Source organism: Oryx dammah, unplaced genomic scaffold (assembly GCF_014754425.2).
Source record: "Oryx dammah isolate SB20612 unplaced genomic scaffold, SCBI_Odam_1.1 HiC_scaffold_18, whole genome shotgun sequence".
Classification (NCBI taxonomy): domain Eukaryota; kingdom Metazoa; phylum Chordata; class Mammalia; order Artiodactyla; family Bovidae; genus Oryx; species Oryx dammah.
This window is the reverse complement of record NW_024070202.1, coordinates 31,809,658-31,833,946: the sequence shown is the minus strand read 5'-3', so window position 1 is coordinate 31,833,946 and position 24,289 is coordinate 31,809,658. Positions and strand designations below refer to the sequence as shown.

The window sequence follows — 24,289 nt, the reverse complement described above, 5'->3', positions numbered from 1 at the left end:
TTCAGTAGCTGTGGCTCCCAGGCTCTGGAGCACAGGCTTAATGGTTGTGGTGCACAGGCTTAGGTGCTCTGTGGCCTGTGGGGTCCTCCTGGACCAGGGATAGAACCCATGTCTCCTGCACTTGCAGGCAGATTCTTTACCACTAAGCCACCAGGGAAGCCAAGAACAGTGTCTTCAACAGGGATTGTTGAAGAAACAATGGGTACATTGAGGCAGGTTGATCTTAGAGAGGGAGGTGGCTTGATCCTTGTGCCAAATTCTCACCTAAACACACATTTTTGCGTTTCTCAAGATATCTAGTTTAGTATGCTTGGTGGGAACCCACCGTGGAAGTTTAACAACTGTAAAATGGGCACAGGGGGCAGATTTTGAGTAGAGAGGAGGATGAAGAGGAAGAAGGAGGAAGAAAACAGGAGAGGATGGAGCTAGAGCGTTCAAATGTGTAAAAATGCTTCTGTCTTCACAGACATTAAGTGCCAGGACTTCATCTGTCTCGCCATCCCCATATTTTGCCAGTACTGCAACCGGAACTCCAGGTCTGCCATGGAGACAATCTCATGATGACATTACGTTCCAGGAAGTCTTGCTGAATGCACAGCAGCGGCAGCCCTGGCTCCCCCCTCATTCCTCTGGGAGCCTGCAATTTGTGTTGTTTTAGGCTCTGTGGCCCAGGAAGCATTATTAGATGGAAGTATGCCATCTCCCCACCCCGGCTCCCAGTGCTGTCTTTGTGGCCAGTGAAGTAAATGCATCTTGTGCCTCTTAAGAAATGTGGGACAGGAGGTCGGGTGGAGCCCTGCCAGCATGACAGTGGAGGTGCGTCAGTGGCTCAGTGACAGGTGGCAGAGGCCAAGGGCTTGGGAATCACTTACAGTCACGGAGATTTCTTTCTCTTTCAGCCTTTGCCCTCTGATGGGAATGAAGCAGCAGGCCGCCAAGCCACACAACGGAAGCCTGAAATGAGATGACTTGGGCAATTTGCACAAGAGTTTCCTTCTTTAAATAATTACAGAGTCACTATCCCTGGGGGCATTTGCTTATTGGCTGCCTCAACAGTCTTCTTTTTTTTTTTTTTTAAAGCAAGTCTCTTAAAGACTCTGCTCTAGGTCTTACATGCACTTGCCCAGACTTGTCTTATTCTTATAGGACTGATGTTCTACTGTTCAAAAGTTAGGAAGGAGCTGACTCTGAGCTGGAAACAAGGGCAGCAGAAGGTCAAGATAGTGGGCTCATTTTGTGCATGAGTCCCAGAGAGAGAGTGCAGCCATTGCAGGAGGTGGGTTTGAGGGGTTGGATGTGCAAAATGGGGTCTAGCTGGCAGCCCCTGGGCAATCTGCTGATGGTGGGTTGGAAATGGCAACTGTTGAAAAACACTGAAAACTGGGGTTGTTTCTCATCTGAAACATGGTGTCTACACTGACTGTAAATGATCCCCACAGGGAACTAGGCAAGGGTGTGCTGGTAAACTGGCTCTTTGGAAAGAAAAAAAAAGGAGGGTTGGTTTGTAACCTTAGTACATACTTTGACTCTGGCACATTTCCAGCTACCACGGTTAACCTGCCTGCCAAAATCCCGAATGTTTAACACTCCTCTCTCTGGAACTGGTACCAGCAGCTCCAGCCTGCCACTGGCTAAGAAACAACTTTCTACTTGCCACTTGCAGGCCAGCTTTGGGTCCACATGCAATACTCACCTCCTGCCCCAAATTAAAAAAAGAAAAAAAGATTGGTTTCAGTTTTGCCACTTATTACATGTGTGCTTCTTGGCAAGGACTTTACTTTTTCCAAACATAGCTCTCTCTTTTGAAAAACAAGAGTTCAGGTTATGCCATGTAGTATCTCTGCCAAGCTCACACCACTCTTCCCTAAGATCCACATCTTCTGTCTCTTGTGCCATGCTTGGGTTAAGAGATTCTGCACCTGTGGCCTGAGCTGATTAAACAAACTGAATGGCCAGGGGCCAATCAGATCTCTCCTTTGATGATTAGCCCAGAGCAATCCCAAGCTTGAATTTGCAAGTGGAGAGGCAGAGAGAGGGGCACCCAAACAGAGGAAGTCCTCTGCCACCTACCACATCCCTCAATCTATCTGCTCTTTGCTCTGATTGTTCAGCTTTGTCTTGGAGTCGTGGAGATGTCCCAGTTGCTCCCAATAAACTTTCTTCTAGCTCTCAGGCCAGTGAGAGTACGACTTTGTAAATTGTAAGTAATAGAGCTTTAGTGAGTTGAAGTGAAGTTGCTCAGTCGTGTCTGACTCTTTGTGACCCCAGGGACTGTAGCCTGCCAGGCTCCTTCCATCCATGGGATTTTCTAGGCAAGAGTACTGGAGTGGGTTGCCATTTCCTTCTCCAGGGGATCGGCAGAAATGATCTTCAAGGTGTTGTGTTTTTTTTTTTTTTTTTTTAGCTCTAATATTACACCAGTGGTTATCTAAGTATGGTCTTCCCACCAGCAGCATCAACATCACTTGGGAATTTATCAGAAATGCCCCACCCCAGACCTATTAAATCAGAAACTCTAAGGGGGGCGTCCAGCAATTTGTGATTTTACAAGCCTTCCAGGTAATTCTGACGTGTGCTCAAGTTTTGCAAACTGCTGTATTTACTATTTTAAAGGGTTACGTTTTATGTAAGAAAGGGATTTTCATAACACGTGCCACGATCTTTCTTTTCTAATTAAGTTACTAGATTGAAGGTCAAAAGATGATTTTTATTGGTAAAAAAGTTAATTAAAAAAAATTAATTTTATTAAATCTTCACCCTAGCATATTTTTTCTTTTTATAAAGCCATTTAAAATGTTTATTTTATTAAGGTGTTTTTTTTTTTTTTGGCTGTGCCACACAGCATGCAGGGTCTTAGTTACCCAACCAAGTATTGAACTTGCACCCCCTACATTGCAAATGTGGGGGTCTTAACCACTAGACCACCAGAGAAGTCCCCAAAAGTTCATTTTTATAAATAACATGTATTACTTTTACAACTTTAAAGAAATTTCAACAGATTTTGTTTTTCTTTTTTTTAATTTTTCATTTCAGTGGACTGAGACTGACATTTCAAGGATTAGCGTAAAAGAATAGAAGAAAAGTGTGAAGAATGAAAATGCTGCCAATAAAGAACAAAAAAGTAAGCAACAGATCATTTCAAATGGTGAAAGTCTGGAAGGGAATACAAAACAGATAATCCAGATGCTGTGCGGTTTTGTACTGGACCAGATTTCGCAAAATGTACCATTAAACACTGAAATGACTAATAATTTCTGGCATTGGGAAACTGCAGTAATGATTGATTTACATAAGTACAGTAAAAAGTGAAACAGGAAACTTTGACTTAAGTTCATCCTGGTGGTTTTCACTGTTAGTTTGGAAAGATAAGTTTGAATTGGAATTTTCACTGTCACAGGATCTTAAACAGTCAGTTGGAATAGATAGGGCTCCTTTGTGGGTTGGTTGTTTGAAAGTAACATATTATTTTTCCATGGAAAATCATACGTTGGAGGGCCGACTGCAGGTAGCACAACAGAATCCTTATTGGAAGGAAATCACAGTGCTGGAAATAGTACAGGTCCCTGGGAGGGCAGGTTCCATGAGATGCCCTGTACTTTAGCAGTTCCCTCAGCAGCCTTTAAAGGACAACCTCTGTGCTGGGGTTAGGGAAAGCAGAGTGATAGAAGAAGGGACTCTGGAGGGTGGGGAGTCCTCTGGGGGAAGGAACGGGGACTTCATTTGCATAAGTGTCAACAGGAAGAACACTAAGGGTGGAGGGGGCTCTGCCACCAAGTGTCCAAATATGTGTGTTATTCATAAATTGAATAACCAAAAAATTTGGGAACTACCTGTATTTGCTATCTTGCCTGGAGAATCCCAGGGATGGGGGAACCTGGTGGGCTGCCGTCCATGGGGTCGCACAGAGTCAGACACGACTAAAGTGACTTAGCAGCAGCAGCAGCAGCAGCTGTATCTATTGTAGTGTCAACCTCTGAAACAAGTCTGAAGAGCCTAGTGGTTATACTTGCTGGCTTTGCAGTCAGGTGGATCTTGGTTTGAATACCAATTCCATGTGACCTTGGGCTAGTTACTAAAACATACTGTGTCTCTTGTCCTCATCTATAAAAGGGAGATGGTAATGATGAGTGTTTACCTGACAGGATTGCTGTAAGAATTCAATGAGATAATCTATATAAAGCACTTAACACATTGTACATTTAATATAGAGGGCTTCCCAGGTGGCACAATGGTAAAGAATTGGCCTGCCAGTGCAGGAGACACAAGAGACTTGGGTCAATCCCTGGGTCAGGAAGATCCCCTGGAGAAGGAAATGGCAAACCACTCCAGTTTTCTTGCCTGGAGAATCCCATGGACAGAGGAGTCTGGCGGGCTATAGTACATGGGATTGCAAAGAATCAGACATGACTGAACACACACACTCTGTGTATTAGCCCTTAAGATGCTTTAATGATTCTTATCCTTTTTGAAAAAGAAAATGATAGTTTGAAGTTTAGAGAGGTTGATTAACACAACATAAGAAATGTAAAGAGGACTTTAATAGTTGTAGGAAATTGCACCTACTTTCTTATGTGAGCTGGTGAACCTCCCCCCTGCCCAGCGCTGAATCTTCATAGAAGATTCCACCAGTTGAAAATCTTGCTATGAATGTGTTCCATAGGAATTTAAGAATTTTAGAGAAAATAAATACAGGAAAAACTTCTATAATGATTCATGATGTAGAAAAGATGTTTATTATTATAATGATTATTTCCTTCAATATGATTGCTGCTTGAAGATAATAGTATTTAAAAACAAAAACCAAAACAAGCCCTGCCTAATAGTGCAGGGAAATTGGCCTGGGTATATTTAATCATGTGTCTTGCTCTTCTGACAGCCCCAACTGCTGAAAATATTCATGAGTGTGGTTTTGCCTTCATGTTCCTGGGTAAATACGGATAATACATTGTCCTTCTGGGCCTTAGGAATGTTTTGAAAAGCCTGAAGGTTTACAGCTGTTTGGCTCTGGCACAGGGTTTCCCAGGGCCTTTGTGGTGTGTGGACAAAGCATGTTGGTTATGTGGAACTTGGTGGGTATGCTGCCTATGGCCAATGTCATCTAGAGAAGATGCCAAGGAAGGGCCTCTGGAGCCCCATGTGTCTGTCCCTGGGATTTGGAGCACATCCCGGAGTGGTGCCTCTGTCTTCGAGCAGGGAGACACAAGTAATTTCTGTTGATGTGTCTTCTATTTACTGCAATTGATTGCATCTCAGTAACATACCATCGAAGTCCAAGCATTTACGGAGTAAGAACATGAATCTTTGTACCAGAGGGAGTTTGAGAGCTCTCTTGTGATTTCTCTGGGTCTGTTCTGGTTAGCTGTAGAGCCTCAGGCACTGCATGGGTCCCCGAAGAGTGCCAGGATGATGAGTTCAGACTAGAGTGAGCTCAAGTTGGTGGCTGAGTCCTATAGACGAAAGCTTTGGAGTCAGAAGGTCAGAGGTCCTGGGTCTGGCTGGCTAATGTAGTCGCGTAACCACTGCCAGTCAAGAAGTACCTCCAGTTAGGTCCCAGTCGAAGTGGTTTTCTGAAGGAGTTTGTGCTTAGAACTCTACCCCATGGATGCCTTACATTAGAAGCAGTAACTTCTCAACTGACTCTCAGACAGATCCTGGTAAGATAATACCTGACAACTTCCTTGGGGTATAAGCCTTCCTAAGAATATTCACATTTTAATAAGAGGCAGTTGGAGATTTAAACAGATTGTTAGGCAAAGAAAGAAATCTTTTTGTAGGTTGGGTACAAGGGCAGCTGATGTGGGAAATAACTTTTGAATACACGGTCCTGCCTGGTAATCCTCAATGACGTGCGTTATGCTTATCTAATTGGACTGACTTTTCTCTCTTGTAAAATGGGGATAGCAACCCTTGACTTTTCTGACTCAGAAAGATACATCATGACAAAAAGAGATAATAGATGATACTTTTGAAAGTATTGACACCAGGGCATTTTGTTGTAATTTTTAATAGGCAGCAACGTGGCGTTAAGGGAAAAGCGTAAGTTTTGGAGTGAGGCAGATGTGGGTTCTGATTGCTCTATGTGAGCTGCATGAAAAATCACTGAACTTCTGTGAGCTTCAGTTTTTTCACTTATAAATAGGGATGATGGTCCCCACCTCTCAAGTTAATTGTGAGGTAAGAATGGGATGCTATTTTGTGCTCTTAACGGTATTAACACCAATGAATGTTGACAGTTATCATTCCTCAGAGCACCATTCAAATGTGTGAGGTTTTATTTTCTACAAAGAGCAGTTATGGTATAAATCCAGTCTAATCTCAGGTTGATGGAAGGCTGCATGACCTTTGAGAATCCAGGAAACCTCTGGGGTGCGGTCTGAACTGAAGCAGGGGAGCTATGAGCTCCATTTCACACCTGAGGCTGTGCTTCTAGGTGGCCTCTTGGAGCATTTGACCATTATTCCCCAGTGACCTTATCTTTCAGGCATCCCTTAAAATGCCAGCTTTGAATAAGTGAAGCCCAGTCTGTATATCACCAGCTGACTCTACTGGGCCTGGGACACAATAGGGGATCTACCAACATTAATTAAATATACAAATGACCAGGATTGGCCATCTGTACTTGGATGGGCTCCTCCACAAAGTCCAGCCTGAACCTGAGTTCTAGGAAATCAGGACTGGGAGAAGGCTATGTGGTCATGCAATGAGAATTTAATATCCAGATGGTATTGAGGGCAAAAAAAATAGTGTGGACGACATAGAGATGAAGTGTGTTCCTTTTCATCCCAGGTCAGCCTGGAAAAGTCATGTGTCTTGATCTTCAGAGCTGAAAGAAGTATGGAAAATGTTAACTTATGTGTCAGAAAGATGGATGCATGTCACTGCTTATTGCTACTTCTGGAATCAGGGATCATTCATTCATTCAACAGATACTTATTGAGGCCCTACTATATGCCAAGCATTATTTTAGACACTCAAGATATATCACTGAACAAAACAGACAAAATCCTTGTCCTCAAGGAGTTTCCATTTGAATGGGGAAAATAGACTGTTAGCAAAGAGATCATTAACAAAGGTAGGCTGAATAAAACTAAAGCAGTGTCAGGCAGTGGAAACAGCCAAGGGGTGTGATTTCCAGTAGGGTGGTCAGGAGACAGCAAGAGGGCCTCTCTGGCTGAAGCATGTACGGAGGAGAGAGTGATAAGAAATGAGGTTTGAAGGAAGCAAGAGCCAGGTCCTGGAGTCCGTTTTAGGCCAAGGCCAGGACTTTGGGTTTATCCTAAGGGTGACAAGAGAATTTTGAGTGGAGGAGTGATTTCTGTTCTTAAAGGACTCTGGCTGCCTGCCCAGCTGCTACTGAAGAAGCTCTGGTGAGAGGTAACTGCCACATGGAGAAGGATGGAAGGGGCGGAAGAAATAGTAAATGAAGAATTGTGGCATATGACTTAGCGACTGAGTCGACAGGATTTGCCAATGCATTGGATGGAACATTTGAGAAAGAGAGACCAAGGATCACTCCAAGATGTTTTACCTAATTAGGAGGAAGTGTTTCCTGAGATGGGATGTGAAAAGGAGGGGCAGGTTTTGTGAGGGGAAATGAAGGATTTGGTTCCAGGTCCTCTTATAGTCACCTATTGCTATGTAACAAACCACTCCAAGACCTAGTGACTTAAAAGTACAATGGATTATTATCTTTCATGTTTCTTAAAGGTGGACTAGGCTCAACTAAGTGACTCTTGGTTGTTTTTCTTTGGCAGTTGCAGTGAGTCATTTGGGGCTCATTCCTGTGGCTGGGCAGGCAATTCTGGCCATTTGCCGGGAGCTCAGCTAGAGCTGTTGATGGCAGTGTGAACATATGTTGCTTGACCTTCTTACAGTAGGGCATCTGGGTTCCAAGAGTGAGTATCCCAGGGAGTTGCATTCCAAGAGAGCTAGGCAGAAGTTCCACCATGGCTTCTTATGGCCTAGCTCTGCAAGTGTCAAGCTGTTACTTCTGCTTTGTTTTACTGGTCAGGCAAGCCACTAAGGCCAGCCCATATTCAAAGGAGAAAGGAGTAGGACTTTACCTCTTGATGCAAGGACAGCATCCATGTATAGGGAAGGAAAGAGCTGTTGGCAGTCAACTTGGGGCGCCATCTACCAGTGATACTCTGAGTTTGAGATGTGTACTGATATTCAAGTCTGGAACTCAGGGAGAGATTGAAAGTGTTAGTCATTTGGTCGTGTCTGACTCTTTGTGACCCCATGGAATGTAGCTCACCAGGCTCCTCTGTCCATGGGATTCTCCAGGTAAGAATATTGGAGTGGGTTGCCATTTCCTTCTCCAGGGAATCTTCCCAACCCAGGGATCGAACTCAGGTCTCCTGCGTTAGAGGCAGATTTTTTACCAGCTGAGCTACCAGGAAAGACCCAGGGAGAAATTGGGTCTCTGGAAATTGGGCAGGAAAGTTCTCTTCAGGATCTTCAGAATTCTTAGACTTGATATGTTAAATTAGAAACAAATTACTCTCCTGCCTTTTTTTTTCCCCCAAGACTGATTGGAACTATATGTTTCAGTTGGATATGTCTCTGGTAGCTAAAAAGAACTGCATTTTAAAAATCATCAGTAATATTTATTAATTACATAATACAATGCCTGATGCTATAGACATACAGTAAGTATTAATCATTATTATTGGCTAGTACATTTTTTTTACTTCCTTATTCACATTCTTTCTAAATTGCCTGACTGTCCCATGCTGTCTCTGTAGCATGTTATTCTGGCTGTAATCACATTGGGTTGATTGTTCTGGATGCTGTAAAACAGTTCAGATGACCTTTCTTTCATTTAACCCATTATTAATATGTGCACCATTTCTCAACCTGGAATCATCTGACATATTTCCCGAGTCCATAAAATCTATGGTATTTAAACATTTCTGGATTTTCATATTTATGGTCATCTTAAAGTAATGGCACATTCTGGAACTCTCAGACTACTCCTTTTATTGAAGTTATTGTTGTTATTCAGTCACTCAGTTGTGACCAACTCTTTGTGACCCCATGGACTGCAGCCTGCCAGGCTTCCCTGTTCTTCACTATCTCCCGGAGTTTGCTCAAACTCATGTCCATTGAATCGATAATCCCATCCAACCATCTCATCCTCTGTCATCCCCTTCTCCTCCTGCCTTCTTTCCCAGCATTAGGGTCTTTTCCAATGAGTCGGCTCTTCTCATCAGGTTTCCAAAGTACTGGAACTTCAGCTTCAACATCAGTCCTTCCAATGAATATTCAGTGTTGATTTCCTTTAGGATTGACTGGTTTGATCTCCTTGTTGTCCAAGAGACTCTCAAGCGTATTTTCCAGCACCACAGTCTGAAGGCATCAGTTCTTTGGTGCTCAGCCTTTTTTAATGGTCCAACTCTCACATCCGTAAATGACTACTGGAAAAACCATAACTTTGACTATATGGAACTTTGTCAGTAAAGTGATGTCTCTTTTAAGTGATTTCTCTTTTTAACATGATGTCTAGGTGTGTCATAGCTTTTCTTCTAAGGAGTAAGCATCTTTTAATTTCATGTCTGCAGTCGCTGTCCACAGTGATTTTGGAGCCCAGGAAAATAAAGTCTGTCATTGTTTCCATTTTTTCCCCCATCTGTTTGTCATGAAGTGAAGGGACAAGATGCCATGATCTTAGTTTTTGAAAGCTGAGTTTTAAGCCAGCTTTTCACTCTTCTCTTTCACCTCCTCAAGAGGCTCTTTAGTTCCTCTTCGCTTTCTGCCATAACATGTTGTCATTTGCATATCTGAGCTTGTTGATATTTCTCCAGGCAATCTTGATTCCAGCTTGAGCTTTATCCAGCCCAGCATTTCACATGATGTACTCTGCATATAAGTTAAATAAGCAGGGTGACAATATACAGCCTTGACGTACTCCTTTCCCAATTTGGAACCAGTCTGTTTTTCCATGTCCAGTTCTAACTGTTGCTTCCTGACCTGCATACAGGTTTCTCAGAAGGCAGGTAAGGTGGTCTGGTACTCCTGTCGCTTTAAGAATTTTCCACAGTTTGTTGTGATCCACAGTCAAAGGCTTTAGCATAGTCAATGAAGCAGAAACAGATATTTTTCTGGAATATTCCATGCAATTTCATAGGGGCATTTCCACTGTACATAAGGTCATGTTAATACCAAGTAAAGCCAAATTACATTATGCACTCTAAGCTTTTACAGTTATTCCATAGAGAAAGATGGTAGCATAATGGAATGGCCCAATCATTGGTATGTGTAACTGTAAGGACCCCAGAGCTTGACCATCAATACATACTAATGAAGTCAGTGGCTACATTGTGAAATGTCATCTTTTAATATACAAATTAGCAGTGGTTAGTAGTAAATGAATGTAGTAGTAAAAAACAAAGATTTTTTTGATTAATTAATATTTTTAAATTTCAATATTGTATTTTGAAGTGTGCACGTTGGCCTTTCAAGATAATCGGTCTGTTGTTAAAAGAAAATGTTATTTAAAAAATAAATGATGAAGATGATAACAATAAAATTTCAAATGATGATCCAAGTTTGCAACAAGTGATAGGAAACTCTAATAACCAAACATCAGCAGTTCAGTGGCAGCAATTAACATTGTCCATTACTCTCAATTAATGTCAGTAATTTACACTTTATTGGTTTTGTAACTTAGTTTGTATTTAATTTGTAAACTTCATTTAGTTTTGGATTTGTGTTAAGAGCTGTGAGCAAAAGGCATATACACTTCATTCATCTTAAAGAAATATCATAGTTAAAATAATTTAAGTGAACACTGACAATTTAAAATATTTTTCTTTCAATGGATTTTTCTCATTACTCTTATTTAAGAAATACTGACTTAATGAATAAACTCCTCTAAATCCAAGAAACAGTATCATCATAGTCTAAGAAGGAAACAACCAAAACAACTCAGGGCCCATTTTTTCCTCCCAGAGATGTTTATAGTCTTGTAAAATTCTGGATCCAGTTGGTTTTTATTGGTGTTTTGTTTTTTAAAGACTTTTTGTTTGTTTTGCCTGTATAGAACATAGCAGAAATTTTAACATGCATTTTTGGGGGATGGGTTTTATGGACTTTAGAGAAATTTGCTCCTTGTACTACAGCTATACCCATCTACTTTAATTACCAAGAATGTACCAAGCTCTTTGCCATCTCAGCACCCTGGCACTTACTGTGCCTCCCATCTGGTCTAGAGCACCTTCCCTTGGCTTTTTCAAGGCTCAGCCTTTCTATTAGGTCTCTGCCTAAATGTCCTTCTTCAGAATGCTCCTCCCTGATCACTTCTGTCTGAAAGAGGGTCCTCTTATTTTCCCTCTTCACTTTCTTTATTTCCCTCACAGGACTTACAGCATCTCTTGTGATTTAAGATGTTTATTTCGCTTTTCCTCTGCATGCCACCCTTTTTGGACTGTGAGTTATCAGCAGGAAGGTTTTGTGTCTGTCTTTTTTACCATTGTAGCATCTAGCACACCGTATGATGAACAATAGAGACTCAATCAGCATAGATTAAATTTGGAAATATAATAATCACTGCTTTTATTACAGTGTGTGGCATCTATGAAGCCATTGTGAAAGTAACAAGAACTTAACCAATGGTGGAAAACATTTAATTTAAAAAATTATATGGTCTTGGTGTATGTGTTGAGCTGAGTGGTGCAAAGCAACCAAAAGTGGGGATCAACTTCCCAACAGAGTGTAGCTTTGCTTTTTGAGCTATAAATAGTTATTCTCCTGATTCCTATGGATTGTCTTTCCCTATGGTTTGATGAGGAGGTAAGAGGTAAATAATGATTCCTTGCAGCCCTCTTCTATCTGATCATGGCCAGGATGAGTGCCTTGGTCAGGATGAGAAATGTGAAGGTTGATAATTATGGAGTCAGAGGCAAAAATAATGATGAGGTATTTTTTTTTTCTCATACCAACTCATATATGTGGATTCCAGAGAAATGTGCTCTCCTTTGCAAAGCAGAAATAGAGACACAGATGCAGAGATCAAACATATGGACACCAAGGGGGAAAGGGAGGAGGGTGCGATGAATTGGGAAATCAAGATTGACATATATACACTATTGATACTGTATATAAAACAGATAACCAATGAGAGCCTTCTGTATAGCTCAGGGAACTCTATTCAATGTTCTGTGGTACCTAAATGGGAAGGAAAACCCCAGAAAAGGGGACATGTGTACATGTGTAGTTGATTCACTTTGCTATACAGCAGAAACCAAAGCAACATTGCAAAGCAACCATACTCCAATAAAAGTTAATTTTAGAAAAACTGCAAACAAAACAAAATAAAACAAACAAACAAACAAAAAAACAACAGAGGATCAGGGAAGGGAGAAGGAAAATGGTTGGAATAAAAACCATCAATTACTATTTTTGCCTTTCTTTTTTCTGTGCCTGTGCTATCTCCTTGAGAACACTTAAACCTTGGCTTTTTATCCATTCATCTCAGAATTCTGTTGAGTTATATATCAGATACCATTTTTCATTGACTCTTACATGCACATTTTCCCCACCTTTTAATGTCACTGAAATTAAGATGCATCACAATTTATCTCATGTGATAGTTTGTTTGATGGCCTTTTTCTTTTTAAATAATAAATAAAATAATGTGGATCTTAAAATTGGTGGCATTTTACAGTCAATAAAATAAATTAACTATTTTTTTGGAGGCAGTTGCCTAATGTTAATTTGCTAAGTGAAGGAATTTGAAGCATTTTTCTGGCAGTCAGTCACTGCAGCAGCTTTTCAGCAAACAAATAGCCATCGACATTTCCTGGGCAGTCATGGTGCTCTTCCAGCCTGGAAGTGGAGTCCATTTTTCATTTGAACTTAGGTTGACCCTGTGATTTACTTTGATCAATAGAATATGGGAGACATGACACTGTGCGACTTTGGGGCTGTCAGAGGACTTACAGTTCTTTTGGAGAGCCAGTAACCTCCATGTAACCAAACTGAGACTGCTGATGGAAGACACATGGAGTGAGAGGCATTTGGAGGAGAAGGGAAGTCTCCCTGCCAACACTTAGCCTCAGTGCTCTGAGCATGTGAGTGAAGCCATCTTGCATCTTCCAGCCCCAGTTGATTCGCCTCAAATAACACCACTTGAAGCAGAGGTAAACAATCCCCATTGAGCCTGCTCTGAATTCCCAGAATCCTGAACAATAGCTGGGTTTTTGTTTGAAGCCCCTGTATTTTAAGGTTGTCTGTTAGGTAATAGATAACTGAGAGGGCAATTGAGTTAGGACTTAATTCCTACAAACTTTTTTTCAATTTTTCCCAACTTGGAGCAAACCCTCTCCCCTCAGATAAAGAAATATCCTTCAGTGTTTCCCATTGTTTCCCAACCTGCCCATGTTTCTCCCTGTTCCGATTTCCCAGCACTAACAAAACAATCCTTAACGTACTATGAGGAGTCACAGTCTAAAAACAAATCCTGCTGGGATCCTCATTTCCTCAAATCACCTTCCCACTTAAAATTGTTTCTACTCAATGTGATAGTGCTTCATGGGGGTATCTGTGACTCCTAAAATGTGTTTTTCTACCTAATCTAAAGTAAATCTACATAATCACTAGGGAACCTCCTTTAAAAATGTCCAGTGCTTCTAAACAAGAAATGGCATGGCAATTCTATAAGAGGACACACATTGACAACCATTGTTCAAGATCATGATTACTCAGAGAAACCAAACTGCATCCAAGAAACCTGAGAACAACTGTGGTACAAGGTGTGTTTGCCAAAGCAACAATCATAGTGGAGGCATGTCTCCTGAGAATGGCCGCTCAGAACAGCTAACCCTGCTGACCAAGCAGGATATCCTCAGTGTGTGCAGCAGTTTCTCAATAGGAAGCATGAGAATTAGGAACATTGCAAAAGGAAGGGCAAGAACACTGAAAGACTAATGTCCGGTGAGGTGTGAGGGGGAAACGTAAGCTACTCACTTTGCAGGAACAACCTCACATGGAAAGCTATTTTGGTAGCCAAGTGTGGAAAGTTAACTGTAACCAAATAAAACCAGGGGGTCATAAAGCCAGGAATGTGTACGAATTCATGAGTCTAGTTTTCCTAAGCTTATTTGCTCTTTCAGGAGAAAATTTCCTCTATTGCTCCATGAAATATGAGTGTATATGTGTTTTACCCTTTAATAAAACAAACCACATTATCTCTTAAGGTCCCATTATTCCTATCCCACAGCTTAATCCAAGTATGCAATCCAGTAATTATAACTGATTTAACATTTCTTTAAAATTGAAGCACACTACTTTTTCCTTTTTTCTGCCTAACCTTTTTAAAGGGACAATAAAATTGGGAATGAAATATCTTCTGCAGCCTTTGACTGGCACCTGAGACCTTCCCCAGGATCTAGCTGGGGTTATAAAACCTTTCATGAGTTCCAGTCAATTGGTCAACCCAGCAAGTCCATCCATGTGAAACCTGTGGACATCAGTCTACTGATGGGTGCAACCAAGATGCAGATTAATACCATCTTTATTATGATTTGGTGGAGAATCATACTTGACTTTGGATTGCTATATGACATCTGGGAGAGATATTAACCCAGAAGGAAACCTGTAGAACAGGATCACCAAGAAAAAGCAAACCACAAAGGAAGGGGAAAGCGGCGTCGGAAAAGTTCAGTCTGACAAATACTGCCATGAATTTACTGGCTTTACTTGCAATGAGGCAGAAAGAAAGGCATCCTTTCCCTATCAAATACCAAAGCACATTTTTGTTTTGTCACTGTAGCAAAGACACAATGATCGACTTTAAGTTGGCAACACCATTTTGAGGCCTCCTTGCCTTTACTCTAGACTGCATCAGCAGTTTGCCAGATATCATAGGCTGTGCATTAAAAAACCTCATTCCAAGCTAAAAAAGAAGCACTGTAGGTTTTTCTTCAAATAAATCTAGAAAAAAAAATTTTTTTTTCACTTTTTCTGCTAGCAAAGGAAGTAAGGGAATTCACACCAGATCAGAGACCCAAAGGTGAGTTCCCTGGGGTTTGACCCTTCTCTCTTGACAGGAATAGCTTTAAGTAACTTTGGGGGTGACAGTGTGAGATGTCCTCATGACCTTTCCCCAGCCCTCCACATTTCCCCCACAGCACAGGAGTGTTTTCGCTTCTCTTTGTGTTGCTCTGCTGAAGGAACACCAGTTAAACCTACTTTTAAAGATGCAAATGGCCCAGCAAGGAAGGTAGGATGACAGGAACTCTGATCTTCCCTTGGGGCTGAGCATAAAGAAGGGGACAAGGCAGGGCTCAGGAAATGTGCACTGAAAGTTTGAAGCTTGACTGTACATGGGTTATTGATCTTGTTAGGACTTCCAGGTGGGGCACCAGAGCTCTGAGGGGCAACTCAGATACTGAGGCCAGGAGCAGGGCAGCCGATGAGGGGAGATGACACTGTGGAAATCAGGACCTGAGTGGCATAGGACCAGGGCAGTGGGAAGCACTGGGCATTCAGGGAGAGGGACCTTCCAAGATGACACAGGGCACACAGGTTGGTGGAAAGGGGCCTTTCAAAGTACATGGGGTCTCAGGTCAGCCCGATTTTCTGGACGATGATGAAGGAATACTTCTTTTCCTTCTCTTCCTCCCACCTTCTGTGCCTAGGAACTGAGACTCCGGTGGGAACTGTTGGTACCAAGACTTAACTTTGGGCTGGACCTTCTTTAACCTCTTTGGCACCTGTGAACTGGTTTCTTCTCAGTCACTCTTGTTAACTGTATTACATAGCACATGATATTCTGTGAACCACTGGCTTAACATAAACAATTTGTGGGCTGCTTTTAAGGTAAGACTCTCTACATCTCATTAAGATGTTTGCCAGTCCTTCTCTTGTGACTACAGCCAGAGTCTTGCTAAAATCAAGCCCTCTTGGTTAGCATAGAGAGCCATAATGTACTAATCAGGGTTAGACTTGAAACAGCTGGGCAATGAACCAGTTTCCTTTATCTTCCTTTGAATTGTCAGTGGTCATCATGATTCATATGACTTAGTTCCTCGAAAGGCAAACCAAAAAAGATGATGGAACAGAATTCACAAAATACCTTCTATTGCCTATGGCTTATGCATGTGTGTGTGTGCTTAGTCGCTCAGTCATGCCCAACTCTTTGTGACCCCATGGACTGTAGCCCACCAGGCTCCTCTGTCCCTAGGGATTCAATAGGCAAGAATACTGGAGTGGGTTGCCATACCATCCTCCAGGGGATCTTCCCAACTCAGGGATCAAACCCAGGTCTCCTGCTTTGCAGGCAGGTTCTTTACCTTCTGAGCCACCAGGGAAGCCCATGGCTTATGCATACATATTTTAATATTATTTATAAGTGCATAGTTAAGAGTGTTTTGGTCTTAGAGTTGGAAGCATAAAATGAAACTATGGTAATTAAATATAGTTATTGGGCAATTGTATTTGCTTCTAATCTATTTTTTAGCTGACCTACTGCAAACAAAGTAAAAGACAGTGACTATTAGCACAAAGCTGATTCCTCCAGTGTGGGAATAGAAGGAAGTAAGGCTTCATAAATATGTATGTAACACAGACAAATTACAATTTTTTAGATTTTTAAAATTAAATATTATGGATTAAAGGGCTTCCCAGGTGGCACAGTGATAAAGAATCTGCCTGCCAAGGCAGGAGAAACAAGAGACGCGAATTCAATCCCTGGTCAGGTAGATTCCCTGGAGAAAGAAATAGGAATCCACTCCAGTATTCTTGCCTGGAAAATTCCATGGACAGAGGAGCCTGGAGGGCTATAGTCCATGGAGTCGCAAAAAGTTGGACACGACTAAATGACGGAGCACACACAGCTATGGATTGAAATCCTTAAGTTTGAATCTTCTTGTAACAGTATAGTTACAAAAGGTCCAATCAGGATATAACAAGATTATAAGACCATTAGTTCAGTGGTTCTCAAAGTGAAGCCAGAGAACCCCTGGGGACACCTGGTTCTAAAGGAGATTCACAAAACCCTGGGTTTTTCCAACTACATATCTGTGTAAAGCTGGATTTTCTTCATATTCTTCTGTTAAAACAGCATAACTAACAGGTTGAAATGTGGAAGTAAATGTGAGATTCTAACTGTTCTCCCTGAGGCCAGACATTAAATAAATTTCCCAAAATATAACACATGATAATCTTCTCAATACATTTTGGAGAAGGAAATACAGTTTTCATGAAAAGTATGTTATTTATGTCAGCATGTAAAGGATTAGTTATTATACTGAATGAACAAAAAATTTACAAAAAATTCTTTGGTTTTAACTTCTAACGTGGTAAATACTAACAGAAACTATATAAGTTTTAAGAATGGAAAAGAGTCCTGGTACTAAGATGTTTGAGAAGTGCTGCATGAACATGGCTCAAGCAAATTCTCGAAATTCTAACCATATAAAGCCTATTTCTTCACCATAAGCTGGTTTCCACCTTCACCTCTTACCCAGTTTCCCTCCAACTGTATGCTTATGTCCAGGGCTAATGAATAATTTTGGCAACTGGTAGTCCATAGCGTCGCAAAAGAGTAAGACATGACTTAGCAACTAAACAGCTACAGCAAAGGCATGGAAGCCCATCAGTCAAAATGTTTGTACAACCAGGAAGCACAGATTGTGGCTGAAAGCAGCAGGATTAGCCCCCTTCTCTGAGCATCCAGGTCTGCCCTCTATAAATTCCACCTGCCTGTGGCAAAGTTAGAGCTCTCTCTCCCGTCCAGCCAGCTGCTCTGCTCACAGGTGAATCTAGCCGAGTACCTGACACACTGTCAGGGGCTGAGCCCTGTGTGCCCGAGCCCATGTTTACCTGCCCTGAGTGCAATCCCTTTGCCTCAGTAGCCCTTCCTCTGGTTTGGAGAGACATGAGGTAGAGTTTCTCTGCAATGATAAGAATGGAAAAGGTCACCAACCATTTTATTACCATCCCAATTTACCCCGAGTAGGTGGAGCTTCAGGTGGTCCAATATTGTGCATTGTCTTAAACACTGGGGTCAGATTTGTTGAGGCTTAAGGAATAGGTGAAATTCCTCCAGAGATCTTCGGTTAACCAAACCACTTCAACCACTTCGGTAGAAACCTAGTTAACACTTTGCACAGAGTGCAGCAGAGTTAGCTTCTCACCAGAAATGCATGGAATGTACTTAGATGTCTTTTTGGTGGGGTGAGATTACGAGAACTGGGAAAACCAGACGCGGGGGATTTCCGAAGCCGTGAGGCTGAGCTGATGACTGCCAAGGCTGCACGCTTAGCCTGAGTTCTCCTGCAAATTGAACTTCCCCACGCACTGACTCCTTCCCTCTGACTTGCTGCTCTGGGTTGATTGGTGTCCTCCAAAATTCATATATTGATATCCTAACCCCCAGGTGTTCAGAATGTGACCTTGTGTGGAGACAGGGTCTTTACAGTGGTAATCCAGTTACATAAAGTCATTAGCGTGGGTGTAAACCCAGCATGTCTGGTGTCCTTATGAAAAAGGGAAGTTTGGACACAAGGATGCGTGCAGAAGGAAGACTGGGTAGAGATGCAGGGAGAGGGCCATGTGAGTATGAGGACAGGCATCTGTAAGCCAAGGAGGGAGGCCTGGAATAGATCCGTCCCTCACAGCCCTCAGGACCTCAGGAGGAACCCACAGTGCTTTTGGACTTCTCACCTACAGAACTATGAGGAAAGCTTTGCCTGTTGCTCAAGCCACTCCGTGTGTGCGTCTCTTGTCACGGCGGCCCTAGCACGCTTGCCTTCAGGTTTCCAATCACAGCCCCGCTTTCACTCAGGGGAAGAATCCTTACTAAGGGGTTCTTCGTTTGAAAAAGTGAGATATAGAAGACTAATGAGCGTTTTTCTCTGGTAAAGCTCTGATGGTTCCCTCAGCAGCACGTGGCTTGTGAGACTGACCTCCCCTCAACCCTCAGATGGGCAGGGACTTTGCTAATAAACGAGAGGAAGGAAGTGTTTGGTGCCCTCAGAAGTGAGAACCAGAGGCTGTGGCCTGCAGTGTGGCCTCCGCAGCCTCGACACAGCTGTCATTTGGGGACCTCCTTCTCAGGGATCTCTGTTCCCCAGCCCTGCCAGAACCTGACCACCACACCCCCTACTATGGGTTTGATGCATTTTGTGCGAGCTGTGCCGTCTCTAATCTGTGTGAAGTTGTGCAGGCTTTGATGTTGCTGCTGACCATGGCACGCCCCAGCCCAACTCACCCTCACCCTCTCACACCCCCTTCTGCTCAACACCGCCCCCACGGTCTTCATTCTTCTCTTCTCATACAGAGCAGACAGCCCGCTTTAGCCACTCTGCGTGGCTTCTGCTACTTGGATGCCAGGTCTTGTGGATTACTCCTTCCAGTTTCTTCTCACTCTGCCTCTTCTGTGTCCACTGCGGGCATCCTTTGGTGGTCAGGCCATTGGCGGTCCATGTATTAACACTGGGTGACACTTTGAACACCAAGGCTGTTTTGACTTGGGGGCACCTGGAAGTGTGGAGTAAAGGATATGGGAATTCAAAGGAGTGATGAGGTGAGGGGCAAGGACGGGCTTGCGAGGTAGGGGCTGGGAAAGGCCAATTTTCAGGGAGTTGGTGGGGTGGAGGGGTAGGGGCATCTAGTGCACAGATTTAATGGTGATACAAAGAAGTGGAGAGTTCAATGGCTTGTTTCTGAAGTCAACAACCGCCCCAGAATGGCAGTACCAGTGGGTCATGTATCTCTGCAGAAGCCTTCTCCTGCTTGCTTGAATTTCCTTCCTTGAATCTGGCACACACTAGCACTGCATTTAAATACACAATTTTGGTTAAATGTACCATATCATTTATCCATACAGTCAACACATATTTACTGAATATAATTCTCAGTATGGAGATTTGGTAGGAGACAAGGCTGACCAAATCCCTGATACTTTACTACCATTCTCTTCAACAACTCCTACTCTAAATAATATTTTAAAGTTGATTCTTAAAGGATGAATCATCAGATTAATACACGTGTATATGCACACTCATTGCTAGACATACATATGACAAATATATCACTAAAGCCCCAACTATAGACTTTTAATTCATTTGTTATAATCAAAATGAAGATACTAAGGAGTGATGATATTCAGTGGTCACTGAGGTGATGGGCTCTGTGAAAACTGTAATTATTTTCTTTTGATGGCTTTTCCATTTATTGGATGAAATGGAAAAATATGGGGACATTTTCAGATAATAAGAATTATCCCCTCCATCATTCCATTGTTTGGTTTTCAGTGTTTTCGTCTTTCAACTTTTAAGATTGAGAACTCTTAAGTCTGCTTTGCAAAGTTCATGGGAGGAGGACAAGTTTAGTTGCCTGTTGCTCAGTTGGTATTGTTCTAACTCCTTACAGTTGTCATATAAATAGCTTTCAGCTTTTAATTTTGAAAGGCAAAGAGATAGGCTGATTCCTCCATCCTTTTCCCAGTTCCCCTGTTCAGATACCCCAAAGCACCAGCGAGACAGCCAGTCCTCCTCTCCTCTCATCCAAGGGCAAGACAACTTTTTTCTCAGTTTTTTTCTCTCTAAATAACCACAGGTTTTCAGAGAAGGCCAACAGTTCAAAATACTACGTGGCATTAAAAAAAAATAAAAGGAATCACACACAGACCTTGCAGACGATCATATAATAAGTTATAAACTGCTGGGTAATCTGGATTTAGACCACCTACAGCAGAAGCTGGGTCCATATTGGGCGAGCATTGAAGACAAATGCCATCTGTGATTAAGCGCTAGATTCGTCATGCTCCGGGTTTCCTTTCCGCTGTCTACTTGCTTGCTCAGACTTGGCAAGGGTCCAGTGGAGGAAATAGGGGGAGAGGAAGCCAGTGGAGAATGACCAGTTTTTGTACTCAAGCTTCCTGAAGGGCTAATTTGTCTGGACTTGCTTGTAACGTTTTGGAGAAATACCTCACACGTGACAAAGGGAGAAGTTCTGGTTATAGAAGTGAGAATTATCTAGATTGTCCCTGGGGTCATGGGCAGCAGGGAGTGAAAAACACGTGCCTTTGGTGATGGTGTCTATATACGCAAACAGGAAGAGACATCATAGAAAGAAGGCTCCCTGGAGATTTAGCTCTTGTCCCTGAACCCTGGGCACCTTGCCTTACCTTTGGGCTCCTGGGCCTTGTGTGTAGGGCTGCATGCGTCGGTTATTCTTGCCATGTGATTTTAAAGCCAGTATATATTGAATGAGATTTTCCAGGTGTCAGGCCCTGAATTGTACATGTTGTAGGCATTGTCTAGTGTAGTCTTCCTGGCACACAAAGACTACTTAGCCCCAGTTGTTAGAGAATAACAGTGAGATACAAAAATCATTAAAAAAAAATTTGCCCAAAGTCACAGATTTGCTCTGCTTTGTGTCCCAGCACTTCTGAAGTACCAGATCATTCAATGCCTGTATTAGTTTCATTTTTTTATCCTCTTTCAACATTCTCTGCTGTACAGAGTATGTACAGGAATCTTCCTGTGTGCCATTCATTCAGAATTCAACAAGTCTTTCCAGAGAATTGTTAGCTGCTAAATGAAAAAGCTCACTGAAAAAGCTCATCCTCATCCATTCATTCAACTATCCAGCAGAGTTTTCCTAAGCACATCCCTTGTCCCAGGCAGTGTACTAGGTGCTAGAAATAAAAAGCCAAATAAGGTACTGTGTTTAGTGTTAACAATGAGAGTAACAATGCTGATAATAACAGCTAACATTTACTGAGCACTGGAGGGTGTGCCCTGTGCTGTTCTAAGTACTTTGTATCTATTTACTGTTCATTCCTCAGCACAAGTGACCCAGGGACCATTACCACAATCTTCATTTTACAGATGAGGAAACAGAGAGAGACACAGAGAGGTTGAGAAACAGTCTTGCTGGAGTCAAGATTGAAACAGAACCAGTGTAGATACTGTACATCCTTGTTGGAAACCAGTGCAACAAAAATATGTTTGTAATGAAGTGGAATTCTTGAAAACTGAGGTCAATCCCTGGTCATTTGAGCCAAGGGAAATCAGGGCTCAAATGTGTCTGTCCAAGGGTTCAAGATGGGTGTCTGGTCCTTAAGTGGGCATGTGGCTCTTGGCAAAGTTAGGATAGGAGGGCTGCTAGAGTGTGGAGAGCTGGGTATTCAAGAGGCAGAAATGAAATTATTACACTTTCTTTCAGTTTCATTTCAGATATATGGAGATGTTTCTATAACAGTGGAATTCAGGGTTACATGGAAGAATGGCTTTGTTGTGCTGGAGGATCAGCACATCCTAGTAAGAATTCCAAGATGGTTATTTCCCTTATTAAGTTTCAAATGTAAGGTGTGTGTTCATTCACTCATTCAAGAGATATTTATTAAATATCTACTGTATACCCAGAAGCTGTTGTAGGCCTTTGGAATACACAGTGAACAAAACAGAAAAAATACCCTTCCTCTCATGGAAGTTACATTGTTGTAGGTAAGACCTGTGAAAAAGCATTGCCAATAGGGAACTGAGAGTGTGGGCATAGGGACCTGCAGCTTGGATTTAAGTAAGACAGCCAGGCGAGCCTCACTGAGCAGATAACATCTAAATAAAGTCCTAAAGCAGGTGGGACTAGCCAGTGCCAGGATTCTAGGGTGGGAGGTGGCCTTTGTGCTTCAAGAGCAGCCAGGAGGCCAGTGTGGCTGAAGACAAGCAGCAGGAGGGGTCAGAGAGAAAAAGCATGATAGGGCCCTGTAGACCACTCTAAATCCTTGGCTTTCCCTTTGAATGAAACCGGGAGGGCAGTGTATTGGAGGCACTGAGGAAGAGTTTGATTCTGGGTACAGTTGAAGTCAGCAGATGTTCTGTAGACAATAAGCAGTCGAGGTATCAGAGAAGGAAAGGCATCACGGACTGCACCGTGGCCTTTGGCTGGAGCACCTGGAAGGATGGAGAAGCTCTTAACAGTGAGGGGAAGACCTTTTGTGGAATTGTGGGGAGAAGACCAGGCATTCTGTTTCAGGAGAGGCTGTGAGGCATCAGGTGGAGAGGCGAAGCTGGAACTCTCGGGGATGTGGGCCGGGGCGCAGAAGAGAGGGCTGAGCTGGGGGTGACAGTTAGGGAGCTCTCAGCATACAAGTGCTGTGAAAGGCCAAAGACAGCTGAAATCACCAGGGGAATGAGATAAAGAGGAGAAGAGGACCGAGAGCTGAGTGTTAAGAGGTTGGGCAGAGGCAGCCAAGCGGACAGAAGAAACGGCCAAGTGGTAGGAGGCAGCAAGAGTGCAGGGTCCCAGAGACCAGTAGAGCACGTCCTGGTCTTCTGCTTGTCCAGAGAGAGAGGACTCCTCGAGTGAAAGTCAAGTCTGCGCCCCACTCAGGGTCTAGGATTCAGGAGTTAGTCAGATAGACAATTTTAAAGGAGAGAAACAGCTTTACTTTTCCTGCCACAAGGAGAAACAAAGACTGTTAAAGCATTTTCATAACTGGGTCCTGTTCGAAGGACCCGCGTGAGTTCAGTCATGAATGAAGATGTTAGCAACTTCAATTAGTCATTAAGCCACTTCTTCATTTGCTGTATACATGTGGTTTCTAACCAGGCAGGGATTTGTTTAACAAAACAATCATGGTCTTCATTTTCCCTCACATCCTTGAATCTAAAGATCAGTTTTGAAATGTTAAGTCATGCTATACTGTACCTCTAGAGTGTCTTATTTTTATTTTTCTAATTTTATAAGGAAATATATAGAGAGATATATAGATAGGACCTTAATGAACACATGTGAAATGAAAACCAAAGTTCTCCTTGTGCTCACCAACATCTTCACCTTTTTATGCCTTTGAAATGCATTTACCAGCCACCTGCAGACCCTTGAACCCCTGAGCTGTTCCCACAGTATTCATGACTTCAAAACGGTCCATTCTTTAAATGGCTTCAGCCCTCTTTCAGGCATCCCATCCACACCCTCTGGCTTGGACTGGATCCCAAAAGAGCTGGGTTTGGCTACATCACAACATGGGCTCGAGACAGAGGGAAACCAAAGTCTGATTTCTGGGGAAACATTGGCAGGAGACACGAGCCACCTGAATGAAGCCATAGTTCTTCAGTGTCCTGTGAGCTCAGGCAGCCGGCCAGGCGGTTTGAAGAGTAGAGCCTGGAGTCACCCCTGAGGTCATGAGCTCTACCCCTGGGTTATGGAGGCCCTTGCGGGCAAGCCTGTGGGTGGAGAGGGAGCTGATACAAGCTCAGTCCACTCATCCACTCAACAGTCATTTGCCGAATGACTCCGATGTCTCATGTACTTCATTTCTTCCTGAATTAAC

The 24,289-nt window shown here is 42.7% G+C and overlaps 1 long non-coding RNA gene across 1 annotated transcript; it reads left to right on the top strand.

The window, feature by feature from the left end:
* The first annotated feature begins 244 nt into the window (after positions 1-244).
* On the top strand, positions 245-3,662 carry LOC120878071. Its single transcript, XR_005724450.1, has 4 exons — positions 245-816; positions 900-1,276; positions 2,112-2,200; positions 3,034-3,662. It is a non-coding gene; the product is annotated as an uncharacterized LOC120878071 (long non-coding RNA).
* Positions 3,663-24,289: the final 20,627 nt, after the last annotated feature.